The following is a 15426-nucleotide window of genomic DNA, read 5'->3' as shown; positions in this document are numbered from 1 at the left end:
ACGGCCGACAGTACCGTTCTATCTTTCCAGGGCTTTAACAGATTTATATGGTATATCGGTTCCGACTTTCTTTTCCCCGGCTGGTAAACTTTGTAATTGACCTGTCCCACTCTTTCTAAGATTTGAAAGGGGCCTTGCCATTTAGCCAAAAGTTTATTTTCCACAGTGGGAATCCACACTAACACTCTGTCCCCAGGAGCAAAGCTGCGTAACCGAGCATTGTGGTTGTATACCCTCTGCTGTGCCTGTTGAGCCTGTTCCCCAACATCTTCCCCCTTCTTAGTCACCTGATATAACAAATCCTGACACATTGCCATGTGGGGATAGGATAAAGGACTATCAGGGCCTACGGGTTTACCATCAACTACTTTTACATTCTCCCTGGCTTTTACCAAAGCAGGGTCATTCAAATGCTCCACGGCAAAGACCTCTCTTCTGACCTCTAAATCAGGCAGACGATCAACTGACCCAACAACACGTCCCACCTCAATGGGAGGCACATCAGTTGGCGGGCCACCGTCACGCTCCGCATTCTCTAGTTCGCCAATCATAGTAGAAAAAGGGAATAACTCAGACTCAGAAGAAACTCCCTCCTCCACTACATCGACAACCTTCTCAAATGGATCGGGGTTGTTCACTTCTGAAACAAAACGGCTTTCCCACAACTTCCAGAAGTGAGCAAAGTCTCTCCCCAATATTGCATCGCACATCAGACCAGGCACCAAACCCACAGAAACTATAGCAAAGCCACATGGTGTCTCGATGTTCACCTCAGCAGTAACATAATATCGAGTATCCCCATGTATGCAGGTCACACCAACAGTTTTCCCCTTACGCCTCAAGGGGTTCACCAGCTCAGCTTTTATAAGTGTCACCAAGCTACCAGAGTCTAACAGTGCCTCTACTCGGTTGCCATCTACAGTGAGTACACACATATGCTTATCAGTCTCAGCCTGACAGTCAGCCGTACAGGCTGTCTGTGCAAAGAAAGACCCCCTGCGGTAGACATGAGCAGTATCACATTGCATAGGTTCAGTTGTAAGTGAACAATTAGCGGAAATATGGCCGAAGTCACCACACCGGAAACACTGAATCATATTAATGTCTAATCGTTTACGGGGCAAGAACCTTCCTGGCCTGGCAGGCCTGTCTCCAGGTTCTACACCCTCAGTCTTAGGTACATTCCACCGCCCAGCACCCTTCTCCCCTGGAACAGTCTTACCAGTGTCTGTGGGAGTTCGCCGGTGCGCCATCGGGGCTCGGTGGGGCATATTCATCAGCTCCTCAGCCGCCACGTACCTCTCCACCAGCTCGACCAACTGGTCCGCGGACTTAGGGTCTGCATGGCTCACCCACTTGCGCAGAGTCACAGGTAATGATCGCAGGTACCGGTCTATCACGACCCTTTCCACGATCTGTGGTCCTGTCAGCGTCTCGGGCTGTAGCCATTTTGAGGACAGATGGACGAGGTCATGCATCTGTGAACGTGGAGGCTTGTCCATATGGAACTCCCAGCGGTGGACCCGTTGGGCACGAACAAAGGTGGTGACTCCCAAGCGAGTTAGGATCTCCTGTTTTAGTTTTCTTATAGTCCTTGGCATCAGCCAGGCATAAGTCGAAATAGGCCTTTTGTGGCTCCCCAGACAAAAAAGGTGCCACCAGACTTGCCCACTGCTCCTTGGGCCAACTCTCCCTTTCGGCCATTCTTTCAAATGCGGCGAGATAGGCCTCCACATTATCGCCCGAAGTCATCTTTTGGAGGAAGTGACTGGCTCGTACGGAGTGAGTGGTGGTGGGAGGACCAGTAGTAACATCTCTGGGCAGGGCGACCAGGTGCTGTACCACCTCTCTTATGGCCTGGCTGTTTTCCACTAAGGCCTGGCGGGTTTCCTCGATGGCGACCTGTTGTTGCCTCTGGGCTGTCTCCAAGGCCAACAGTTGCACCCTGGTGGATTCCTGCTGAGCTCTGGTAGATTCCTGCTGAAGTTTGTTTGTCTCCTGCTGAGCTGCTGTAGCTTGCAGCAAGGCCTTAATAATGTCCTCCATTTTGTCCTTGGGTGTAGGTTGGAAGCTGAACCTTGCCTCTCTGAGCATTGGCTGACGCCTCCTCTATGGGACTCCAAGGACACAGTGTTATTTCCACACTCACAAATTGGGTGTCTGTCCCTTTAATTTTTAAATGGAAAGTTTTCCTCTCGCTGCAACTTCAGTGTGTGTGGGTGCCCGCATTCTCCACCATATTGTGACACAGTCAGGGTAGGGGGTCCCTCTCCTGGGTAGAAGGACTCCTTTCTTACACACACCCACAGCAGCAGGGAAGCAGCACACCAGTCTGGATGCAAGTACAAGCTGGTCGGCGCCAGTCTTTATTGTACAATGTCAGAAATAACATAAAGAAAACATAAACATAAATCCTAGCCCTGTTGGGGCACTAACTTCACAGGTAGTTCCCTCACTACCAGAACCTGGCAGGGCCTAATGCCCTCACCAGCAACCAGGCACAGCACAACACTCACAGTTAGGTTTTTCCAGTGTCTCTGAGCAAACTCCCTGTCTGCTCTCCCAGGTGAGACAATCAGCCCTCAACACATTAGGCTTATATTGGCCACTCTCAGGTGGAAGCCCTAATAAGCCTGTTACCAGGCTAAGAGAACCAAAACCTGGAGTGGCCGTGGGTGGAGCCCTCCCTCTCCTCTCACCCACAACCCCCAGGTCCCAAACCGGCTTTTCAAAAAGCCGAGACTCAAGCCTTCTACACTGCAGACTTTCTCCTGGGGATTTAAAACACATGAGACAGGAATCTGGGATAAATGTCCCTGTCACAGACCACTTTACCAGTGATCCTATCACAGTGCACTTAGCTTAACTCTTGTTCCAAAATTAAAATTTTACACATTTGGGGCCTATTTATCATTAAATATTTGCAGCATATATTAAGTATTCCCGAGATGTACTATCAGTGTCGGACTGGGGCATGAAGGACCCACCAGGAGAATGCAGTTATAGGGGCCCACTAAGGAATTTGCCACTCTCAGAAAGGGGTGTGGCTAACTACCAGAGAGGAGTGGCCAGCCATTATAGTGTCATAGTATACTATATAAACAAAAAGTGGACTAATAATAGGCAGTAAGGGCCTGATTGTGAGTCGCACACAATGCCGATGTTCACATAGTTGAGCAATTAAATAATTCAGAGAGCCCCTACGGCGCATAACCCTGAGTGTACGCCCAAAGGTGCTACTGCAATCTGGACACATTTCAGAATTTAATAGTCAAAATGTTTGAATTTGCCATTTAGACTGCCATAGGGCACACTGAGGGCTCTATTCATCATCACTTCATTTATACAAAAACCAGATGAAAATTTTATTTTCGGCTACTTTTGTATAACTTGTCAGTACTATTCATTATAAGGTAACACAGGAGATGATATCATTGATATCTCCTGCTTACCTTTCAGTCCCAATCTGTCCCCATACACTAGTATGGGGACCTAAATTCATCAAGCTCCGAAAATACAAATACAGCATTTTCAGAGCTTGACTGCTGGAGCATTCGCCTTCTTCAGATGGTGTTTGTTCCCACACTGCAGCTGCTTCACTATGGGAAGGAGTCCCAGACATGAAGAGGGATCCATTCGCATCCCTCTGCCGCTGCTCAGCTCCTACCACCAGAAGTTGTGCATGCGTGAACCCAGATTCACACATGCACAGTACTGCCAAATCTGACTCAGCAGTGCTAAGTATCACCTCTACTAAAGGGGACAGCTGATTTTCAGACCAGTGGCGATATTTAACATAATGAATAGGCCCCTGAGCGAGGTACAAGGGATAGTGACAGATATACAGTCAGGTACATAAATATTGGGACATTGACAGAATTTTCATATTTTGGCCTCTATTCACCACCACAATGGCTTTGAAATGAAACAAACAAGAAGTGCTTTAACTGCAGACTTTCAGATTTAATTTGAGGGTAATTACATCCAAATCAGGTGAACGGTGTAGGAATTACAACGGTTTCTATATGTGCCTCCCACTTTCTAAGGGGCCAAAAGTAATGGGACAAACTAAACAATCCTAAATCTAACTTTCACTTTGTTGCAAATCCTTTGCAGGCAATTACAGCCTGAAGTCTGGAACGCATAGACATCACCAAACGCTGGGTTTCATCCCTGGTGATGCTCTGCCAGGCCTCTACTGCAAATGTCTTCAGTTCCTGCTTGCTCTTGGGGAATTTTCCCTTCAGTTTTGTCTTCATCAAGTGAAATGCATGCTTAATCGGATTCAGGTCATGGGATTGACTTGGCCATTGCATAACATTCCACTTTTTAGCCTTAAAAAACTCTTTGGTTGCTTTTGCAGTATGCTTCGGATCATTGTCCATCTGCACTGTGAAGCGCCGTCCAATGAGTTCTGAAGCATTTGACTGAATATGAGCATATAATATTGCCCGAAACACTTCAGAATTAATTCTGCTGCTTTTGTCAGCAGTCACATCATCAATAAATACAAAGGAACCAGTTCCATTGGCAGCCATACATGCCCACGCCATGACACTACCACCACCTCACTGATGAGGTGCTGTGTTTTCTAATCATGAGCAGTTCCTTTCCTTCTCCATACTCTTCCCATCACTCTGGTACAAGTTGATCTTTGTCTCATCTGTCCATAGGATGTTGTTCCAGAACTGTAATGGCTTTTTTAGATGTTGTTTGGCAAACTCTAATCTGGTCTTCCTGTTTTTGTGGCTCACCAATGGTTTACATCTTGTGGTGAACCCTCTATATTCACTCTTGTGAAGTCTTCTCTTGATTGTTGACTTTGACACATATACACCTACCTCCTGGAGAGTGTTCTTGATTTGGCCAACTGTTGTGAAGGGGTTTTCTTCACCAGGGAAATAATTCTTCTGTCATCCACCACAGTTGTTTTCCGTGGTCTTCCGGGTCTTTTGGTGTTGCTGAGCTCTCCGGTGCGTTCTTTCTTTTTAAGAATGTTCCAAACAGTTGATTTGGCCACACCTAATGTTTTTACTATCTCTCTGATGGGTTTGTTTTGATTTTTCAGCCTAATGATGGCTTGCTTCACTGATAGTGACAGCTCTTTGGATCTCATATTGAGAGTCGACAGCAATTGATTCCAAATGCAAATGTCACACCTAGAATCAACTCCAGACCTTTTACCTGCTTAATTGATAATGATATAACGAGGGAATAGCCCACACCTGTCCATGAAATAGCTTTTGAGTTGATAGTCCCATTACTTTTGGCCCCTTAAAAGGTGGGAGGCACATATAGAAACCGTTGTAATTCCTACAACGTTTACCTGATTTGGATGTAATTACCCTCAAATTAAATCTGAAAGTCTGCAGTTAAAGCACATCTTGTTTGTTTCATTTCAACGCCATTGTGGTGGTGAATAGAGGCCAAAATATGAAAATTCTGTCAATGTCCCAATATTTATGCACCTGACTGTAAGGGACACCGAAAGGTATAGAGGACAGTGATAGATATAGGGGGCACTGAAAGACGTATATGGGACAAGATAGAGGGGGTGATAGAGAATTTAAGAGACAAAACAAAAAACCTTGAAATTGAAAGAGTGATAGGGAACATAGAGGACACCGAGATGTATAGGGGACACTGAGATAGGTATAAGGGACACAGGCATAGGAACATTGAGATAGGTATAGGCCACAAACAGGTATAGAGGACACAGACAAATATAGGGGACTGAGCTATGTATAGGGGACACAGGTATTGAGGACACAGAGAGGCATAGGGGGACACTGAGATATGTATAGGGGACACAGGTATTGAGGACACATAGAGGCATAGGGGACACTGAGATATGTATAGGGGACACAGATTTATAAGGGACACAAAGAGGCAGAAGGTATACAGGTATAGAGAACAATTAGATAGGTAGAGGGGACACACAAATATAGAGGACACAGAGATACAGGGACACTAAAATATATATAAAATTGTTTTTCTATATCTCCACCCACAGTTTTTGAACCTATTTTTCCAGAAAAATAGCTGCTGTTCTGATGATGTTGTTGTCTGTGCTACAATAGATCGCACTTCTTGAGAAGTTGTTCTTTGACTTACCAATATCAATGCACCAAGGCTGGTGAGTGCCCTTTTGATATCATCGCTTGATGTATCTATCTGTATATATATATATATATATATATATATATATATATATATATATGTATATATATATATATCAAATATATAGGAAGGGGCGCTAATAATGATTTACAGTCTGTAAATGATGAATGATCTCAGTCTATTCTTTTTAGTGATTCAATCTTTTAGTAGAGGGAGATATGATGATGACCCAGAAGTCTTGTTGTCCTCTCTGAGACTGTATGATCCACGTTGTAACCTTTCTCTGGAAGGAATTTTTTCGTGGATGACCTTTTACTAGAAATAAACCCTCACACCAAGGGAAGAACACCCAATATATAATATATCAACAGTTCATGTGGACATGGATATATTTATTCCAGTATAAAATCTTTTTCGATAAAACAATCTTTACAAGATATTTTTCATAACAAAAACAATAAAACTCAGAATAATGAAGCGCAGCATTTGTATTACAAGTATTTTTTAAAAAAGGTTTCCCCACCTTTGCATTCTTTAATTCACAAATTGTGGGGACCCTTGGTGTGAGGGTTTATTTCTAGTAAAAGGTCATCCACGAAAAAATTCCTTCCAGAGAAAGGTTACAACGTGGATCATACAGTCTCAGAGAAGACAACAAGACTTCTGGGTCATCATCGTATCTCCCTCTACTAAAAGATTGAATCACTAAAAAGAATAGACTGAGATACTTCATCATTTACAGACTGTAAATCATTATTAGTGCCCCTTCAAATATATTTGGTGTGTTCTCTCTAATCCTTCTAACAGGGGATTTTGTGAAGGGAGCAGCTTGTGAACTTATTAAGTACTGGTATCTATCTCCTATATATTTTATATTTGAAGCCCAAGTTGAAGGCATTGTCTTTCTGTGATATATATATATATATATATTAGCAGCAACTTCAGGCTGGAATTTGTATTCCAGTAATGGAGAAGTGGATGCATAGGTAGAATAAATTAGAGTGGGTCTGGAAACCTAAGTAATGGCCAACAAGCTGTCTACTTTGCGAGCTATAAAAAATGCTTTGCTGCTCCCCTTACTTTCCTTGACAGGTTTTATCAGCAAAACAGTCCAACACTATGGGCCCCATTTAACAATGAGACATAACCAGTGGCGGATTTTACTTAGGGGCTGCGAGCCTGCAGCCCCCCCCACCAGTAAAATCCTCCACTTCAGTGAGCCAGCGCAGTCCGTGTCTCCTCCCCCTGGGACTGCCAGTCCGGGCTGCCATAAGCAGAGAGCGGGTTCCAGTGGAAGCTGCTACTCTGCCTTTCGGGCAGCCCTACATGGCTTCTCGGGGCTGCTACCAGTGCAGCCCCGAGATGCTGGTGTTATGTATATGTGTGGCGCTACTGCAAGTCCTGGTGCCTGACATTCATTGTGCAGGTGTCGGCACCAGAAGCAGCCCCCCTCAGGTAAGAGGGCAGGAGCTGCTGCTGGACATAACCCCTTTAGCACTCGCTAAAGGTGTTATGTCCTCCTTTCACTATTTAACAGCGGTAAGCTTAGCTGTTCTTCTTACGTCATCTATAGATGGTGATAGCAATACAATCCCCATTGCCGGCAATAGGGACCCAGCAACGGCCTTTACTGATTCAGAAAAGCCTTCCAGGCATTGCCTAGTCCCCGTTGGTTAAAAGTGTAATGCACATGTACAGACTGACTGTCGCGCATGCACATGATACAACAGATTGTCGCTGTGGATGATACCGCTGTGGAGGGGACATCGCTGGACCTTGCCGGAGGCATGTGTAATGTTAAATTCCAATGGAATAATCGTTAGTATCACTGACCAATGGCATGTTCATTAGTATAACTGACCAATGGCATAATCGTTAGTTTCACTGACCAACGGCATATTCATTAGTATAACTGACCAATGGCATATATTAGTTAGTAACACTGACCAATAGCATATATGTTAGTATCACTGACCAATGGTATATTCATTAGTATAACTGACCAATGGCATAATCGTTATTATCACTGACCAATGGCATATTCATTAGTATAACTGACCAATGGCATATTCGTTAGTAACACTGACCAATAGCATATTTGTTAGTATCACTGACCAATGGCATATTCATTAGTATAACTGACCAATGGCATAATCATTAGTATAACTGCAATACTAAACTAAATATGCCACTGGCAATAAGGATTGTTATTAAACAAACTCTGCACCAGTGCCAGATTAATGTCCAACATTTATGAAGGGCCTACTGAGTGCTGCTGCAAGGGTGTGACAAGCGCTGTTAGGTTTACCAAGCTCCAGAAAGTAAAGCTTATAGCAGCCTATGGGTTACTGTATCACAGATTATTTCAGAGAGTGATCCTCCATCTGCCTCTGATGACACATGACAGGGCAACAGCCATGCATACGCTGTATGTGCACAGACGGAGCCCGTGTCCTGACCAGAGATTCTTCCTAAATTCACATGAAATTTTCACGTTGCAAATTTGGGCAAAATAAGATAACTTATCTGCATTTAAATTGCGGCATATGATAAATCGGCATCTTACCAACAATAGTAAAACAGTCATGGTATTTTACTGGCAATGACAGATACATGTAACAGTTCTATAACACCCTACGCTATGCCTAGATCTCCTACATCCTGGCATATATTTTCAAACATACATACATACATACATACACATAGGATACAGTCAATATATCGGCTAGGGTTAGGTGCTGTCTTTTAATTATGCACACCTCTAAAACGCCGTTGAGATGCTCAGGCACGCTTGCGTTTGCACCTCCACTCCCCCTGTTTTTAATGGCCAACCCCTGTTACCACATACAAACAGCTTCCCCTGTCACTCACTCTGCGGACTGTCTATGCGCAGCGAGTGTACGCATTGTGAACTTTCGCTAAGGTATGCGCAGTGCGCTGCATACGCATGCGCACAATGCATACCATCGGCAGTAGCGAGCTTTTGCATCTTAACAAGCGGGTCTGAATGAGCTCCTCAGATCACAATCTTATCACCTGCACACTCTCCTTTATTATGTCAACCGAAATGTCATTTAAGTCAACCGCTGAAATATTGAAGCTATTAATTTTTGACAACTCTCTAAAACAAATAATCACACCAATTTCTACATTCACTTCTCTTTAGACAGCTGTATCACACATGAACTAGACTCTTGAAATAGCCCTTGATGAAGTGGCTCCAGCTACCCCTCACACTTAGACGTCAGCCGTGGCTTTCGAAATTTACAAGCCACCTACAAAAACTCTCACGTAAAGTAGAATGTCAGTGGCGTATATCTCATACTCCAAGTGACTTCCTCACATATAAGACTACCACTCTTATCGTAATGCTCTGGACACTGCCAAACAAATATTTCTTACCCCTCCCTCACCCAACCCACCTGCTACTATTAGTGCACAACATCATGCTTCCTATTTCAAGGACAACATTTATAATCAGAAATGAAATGGTATGCTCTTCCTGCTCAATTCCCTACCTGAACCCTCTGGCACATTCTCTTAATTTTACCCCACAAAAGAAGATGACCTATCTACACTCTTCTCATCCTCCTACTCTACTACTTCTCCTCTTGATCCTATACCCTCCCAAATCAGTAAAGCTCTGTATCCAGTGCTCATCGCAACCTTAACTTAAATCTGTAATTGCTCTTTCTTTACTGGTTTCTTTCCATCACTGTTCAAGCATGCAGTGATTACTGCCATGCTGAAAAAACAAAATTTTGACCCTAACTCTCTCTCAAATTACCATCCCATCTCCTAGCTACCATGCCCATCCAAGCTACTTGAGAGGCTTGCCTACACTTGCTGTCACGTTCGGGCTATGGTGGTCCTCTGTAGAAGTATTGGAAGATGTGGACCCAGGTAAGAAAAGAATCGGAGGCGAGGGGCCTGGATATATGCCTACCCAATCCAGATGTTGGCTAGACCTGACCAAAGGCACGGAGTCTAATTTACTGGGAGGTGTTCACCAGTGACCCCCTCCAAGCAGGATTTGGGTTTAAGCTGCACCCAGCAAGCAGGTCGCGGCCCTTTGGTCAGGTATCTGGCACAAGTGGGAAATGGAAGAACACTACCACAGGGAAAGCACAGGAGAATGATACTTGAACTTTTGCACTTGAGTGATGTACTGGGTACACACCCTGTTGATCCAGACGCAGGGCTGGCACAAGAGAATGGCACTAAGAGATTGTACTTGGATGATGTACTAAGTACACACACTGTAGCTTCAGACGCAGAACTGGCACAGGAGTAATGGTACTTGGAGATTGTACTTAGATGACGTACTAAGTGCACACACTGTGACTTCAGACACAGAACTGGCACAGGAGGATGACACTAGGAGATTATACTCAGATGACTTACTGAGTACATACCCTGTGGTTCCAGATGCAGACCTGACACAGGAGGATGACACTAGGAGATTTTACTCGGAAGATGTACTGAGTACATACACTGTGGTTCCAGACACAGAACTGGCATGTGAGGATGACACTTCGGAGATAGTACTCGGATAACCTACTGAGTACACACCCACATTGTGGGTAAACACTAGGAGAGTATCACTGGAAGACAGGAGCTTGGAACCTGGAACGCTGCAACAGTTAGTATACACTGGAAGTAACGACGTTGTACAGGCAACTTCCTGTTAGCAGTCCATTGGAGGATAGTGTCAGCTGACAGCAACCAATGCTACCGTTGGGTAAAGAGTGATGCAGACTGTCATGGCTGCATCCATGATGGTAACCGCAGGAACCAAATAACGGAGCGAGCACATGAATATCCTAGCAGACCCCAGGTATAATCCTCAGCGCATCACTTGCTGCCGCACCTAGCATCTGACTGCTCGAGAGGTCAGGGGAAGCCGGCGCTGAGGTGAGTAACGTCCGATCCTAGTCCGCAATGTGACAGTACCTCCCCCCTTTCAGGGTGGACTCCAGACACCCACAAGGCTTATCAGGAAATTTTTCATGACAAGCTCGAACAAGCTGTGGAGCATGGATATCAGATGCCTTGATCCATGCTCGTTCTTCAGGTCCGTACCCCTTCCAATCAGTGGGATACTGAAGCTGATTCAACTAGTGTCAAGAATCAAGGATTTTCTCAATCTCAAATTCGACTCCCAATTGAGTATGAACTTCAGGTGTCTTGGGTGGAGAATGCTGGAATTGATTAAGAATTAATGGTCGTAGAAGAGAAACATGAAATGTGTTGGAAATCTTCAACAGAGGAGGTAGCTCCAGTTTATACACCACCGGATTGATGACTTTAAGAATACGATACGGTACAATGAAGCATGGAGCAAATTACATGCTTGGAACCGTCAGTTGAATGTTTTTAGTTGACAGCCACACCCTATCTCCAATCTTCAGAAGAAGAACGGCAAGACGTTTATGATCCGCAAACTTCCTGTAATTACTAGAAGCTTTTTTCAAAGAGGAGTGAATGTTTTTCCATATATCAGAAAATTATTCCACAAGATTTGTGATGGCAGGTACTACCATGGGAGGTTGGAAATCTGGAACACGTGGATGTCTTCCATATACTGCACAGAATGGAGTAGATTTTGAAGAGTAGTGGTACCTAAAATTGTGGGCAAAATCTGCCCAAGGCAATAAATCGACCCAGTCATCTTGAGAAGAAGATATGAAGAGTCTAAGAAATTTTTCCAATTCCTGATTCACCCTCTCAGTTTGGCCATTTGTTTGCGAGTGATAGGCAGAAAATAACCTCAATTTAATTCCACAAGAGGCACATAAAGGCCTCCAAAATTTGGCCACAAATTGTACACCTTGATTCGACATTACCTCCTTGGGTAGTCCATGAAGACAGAAGATGTCAAGAATGAACATTATGGCCAACTGTGGAGCTAAAGGAAGTCCAACCAAGAGAATAAGATGGGCCATTTTTGAAAATTAATCTACTACCACCCAGATAGTATTGTGTCCATTAGAGGGTGGTAAATAAAATCCATCGACAGATGAGTCCAAGGAGCATCAGGAATAGGCAGAGGACGCAAAGGGCTAATAACTTTGTTGCGAGTGGATTTATGCTGAGCACACTTGGCACAGGAAACAATAAAATTACGGACATCTTCCTTCCAGCCACCAGTAGGAGCAGGGGCGTATCTACCCACCGACCAAAGGGGGGGCGAAGCCCGGCAGTGCCACCAGTAGCCAAGGGGTGGACAAGTCCCCCGGCCCCACAAGTGTAGGGCAGACCGCAGTGATAGCAGTCTGCCCTGCACAGTTTACAAACACACATCCGCCAGCGGCGGCTGTGTGTTTGTAATAGCAGCCAGCTAATGAGAGTCAGACAGACTCTCATTAGCTGCTGCGTCGTCTGCGGAGGGAGCCGGCTAGAGCTCACTAATGAGCTCCATGTGCCGGCTCCCCCCGCAGCATGTGATAGGAGAGAGGCCATACATCATGACGTCTCTCCCATTCAGGAGAAGAGCAGCCGGGACTCAGAGCGGACAGCGGTGGTCGCATCAGGAGCGAGGATCAGGTAAGTTGAATTTTTTTGCTCTTTGTGTGTTTGTGTGTGTTGCCTGGCACTACAAGGGGGGGGGGGCACTGATATAGGGGGTGGCTGCTACTGGAGGCACTTTATGGGGGGATGTCCGCTACTGGGGGGAACTGTATAGGAGTGGCCACTACTGGGGGCAATTTATGGGAGTGGCCACTACTGGGAGCACTGTATAGGGGAGACTACTACTGGGGGCACTGTATAGGGGGGGACTACTACTGCTGGGATCTACTACTGGGGGCACTGTGTGGGGGGGACTACTACTGGGGGCAATGTATAGGGGGGCTACTACTGGGGGCAATGCAGCATAGGGGGGATTACTACTTGGGGATTACTATTGGGGGCACTGCATAGGGGGGGAGGTGGGCGGCACCAGTCCATTACATTGCCAGGGGCGCTTGGATCACTAGATACACCCCTGAGTAGGAGTGCTGTAAAAACGTTAAAGATTTGAGGATGCACAAGTGGCCAGGAAACAAGGAGGTATGAGCCCAAGTTAATAAATTCTTATGCAATTGAGGCACCACAAAGATCTTGCCAGGAGGAGGAGTCATCAACTGAGTTTGTGCAAAAACAGGATCTAGAATAGGACGAACTTGAAGTTGTTCTTCTTCTTCCTGTGGAGGCAGAAAGGACCAGCGGAGTACATCAGCCTTTTTATTTTGTATGCCAGGATGAAATTGGACTTTAAAATCGAACCTGGAAAAAAAAAAAAAGAGACCAGCGAGCTTGTCTAGCATTCACACGATGAAGCTGTACACAGCAAGCAGGTCGTGGTCCTTTGGTCAGGTATCCGGCACATGTGACGATGCGGTGAATGATGCCATGCTGCTAAATGCAACATGGAATGATATATTGCGCATTTATAACCATATCATGTAGTGTGCACGGCCAGCGTGATATATTGTTCCATCATGTCGTGCCGTCACTGGGTACACATGTCGTATAGTGTGTACCCAGCAGGGCTGGACTGGCCATCTGACACTTCTGGCAAATTCCAGAAGGGCCGATGGCCTGATGGGCTAGTCCAGTCTGAAAGCCTGCTTCCCAGCGCACTGCTCGGCCGGGATAGTGAGAGATGATGGCGTGCTGCCAGGCTAAGTCCCCGTGACTCGCAGAACGCCCCTGTGAGATCAAGAATCACAGGAAGATCAACCAGCAACAGGCAAGTGGAGTTGCAGGCAGGAAGGGTTTTAATTAAGGGAAGATAATATTGTGAAAGGTTAGTTGTGATTGGGTTTTATTATGAGAAAGAGGTTTTTGTTTTTATTGAGTTTTTATTTTGATAACTCTGGGGGAGGTAATTAGGGGCTTGATGAACATGAATATAATTAATTGATGATGTGGAGGTAAATTAATAATGGAGATGAGTGAGTTAATAAATGTAAATGGGTTAATAATGTTGAATGAGGTTGTTTTGATGATGTTGAAGACCTTAATGATTTATGAGTGGGGACTAATTAATGATTAGGAATGGTGGCACAGGGATGCCCTCTGTATTGTATGACTGTCATTGGCATGCTCTCTGTATTGAATATGGGGCATCATTCAACTTGAATCGCAAGTCTGCAATCACACGTACCCGCACATTGCGAAATTATGCATATGAATGAGATCGCAGCACTATACCAAGACGCCCACCAGCTTATAAAGCTGCCCACTTCCCATTACATACATTCGCTAGTCAGCGAAAACATCGGTCACATCGAGTAACATCGGACCGATACGCACAGTTGTGGATGAGCTTGACCTGACTTACACACTGCAAAACTTCCTGTCGTCATATAGACCTCTTGCTGCGTATGCCGTCGCAGGGGCTTAATTATGCACGCCCCTGTAACGGTGTTCAAACGCACAGGCACACCTGCGTTCCTTCGATCACCCCCCCTCTCCACCCCCAAACGTAATTTCCTGTCAATCATTTCTCCGTGTATGTGCGTATCCGCTGCTTTCAATTTTGCGCATGTGCGCTGTGTTGCCTACGCATGCGCAGGATGCAAATATCAACCGTTTGCGTGCGTCTGCAGCCTTGCGATCCAAGTTGAATGAGGCCCATGATTCACTAGGTTAGTCTCTGTATTACTGAGTGTTATTGTTTCCGTTCTATTGTAATATATATGTTTCTTCTTTGTTTTAAAATCTAACATTTGGGACCCCTCTTCTTGAAGTCCTGCATTTGCCATTGGAATAGAGCCTGGACAGCATACTGCATCAGGACTGCAGACATGACAGCCCGCTAAGAGGAGGTAATAATTATATTTTTATTTTAAATATGTGAAGAGTAGGGGGCTGGAAATTGAGTATTGGGGGAGAAGGGTGCATTAGGCCAAAGCTTTGCCTAGGGCACAAAAAGCGGGCTGTATTAAGCATTGCATCTGCAATGCTGTACACAGTGGCAAACGCAGGATTTTGAAAGGGGGGTTTCCAAACCAATGACAAAACAAATCGAAACACATACAGGTACCACTCCTTGGGTACTCAATAATCCAAGATTGCTAATACTTTACTGTGCAAAATTTCAGATGCATTTATTACATATTTCGTCAATGCCTTAATGAAGGAAAATGCATCTGAAATGTTTCACAGTAATGGATTAACGAGCTTGGATTATTGAGTACCCGAGGAGTGTTGCCTGTATCCGACTGATATATATATATATACTGTTGCATAGTCCCATAGTCCAGCACTCAGGATTAATTGAGTAAAGTTTGGTTTGGTTCAATTATTGAGAAAATCCCA

The sequence above is a fragment of the Taudactylus pleione genome, unplaced genomic scaffold (genome assembly GCF_031769625.1).
Source record: "Taudactylus pleione unplaced genomic scaffold, aTauple2 ptg000556l, whole genome shotgun sequence".
In the NCBI taxonomy this organism is placed as follows: Eukaryota; Metazoa; Chordata; class Amphibia; order Anura; family Myobatrachidae; genus Taudactylus; species Taudactylus pleione.
The sequence above is the reverse complement of the archived record's forward strand: the minus strand, read 5'-3'. Positions refer to the sequence as shown.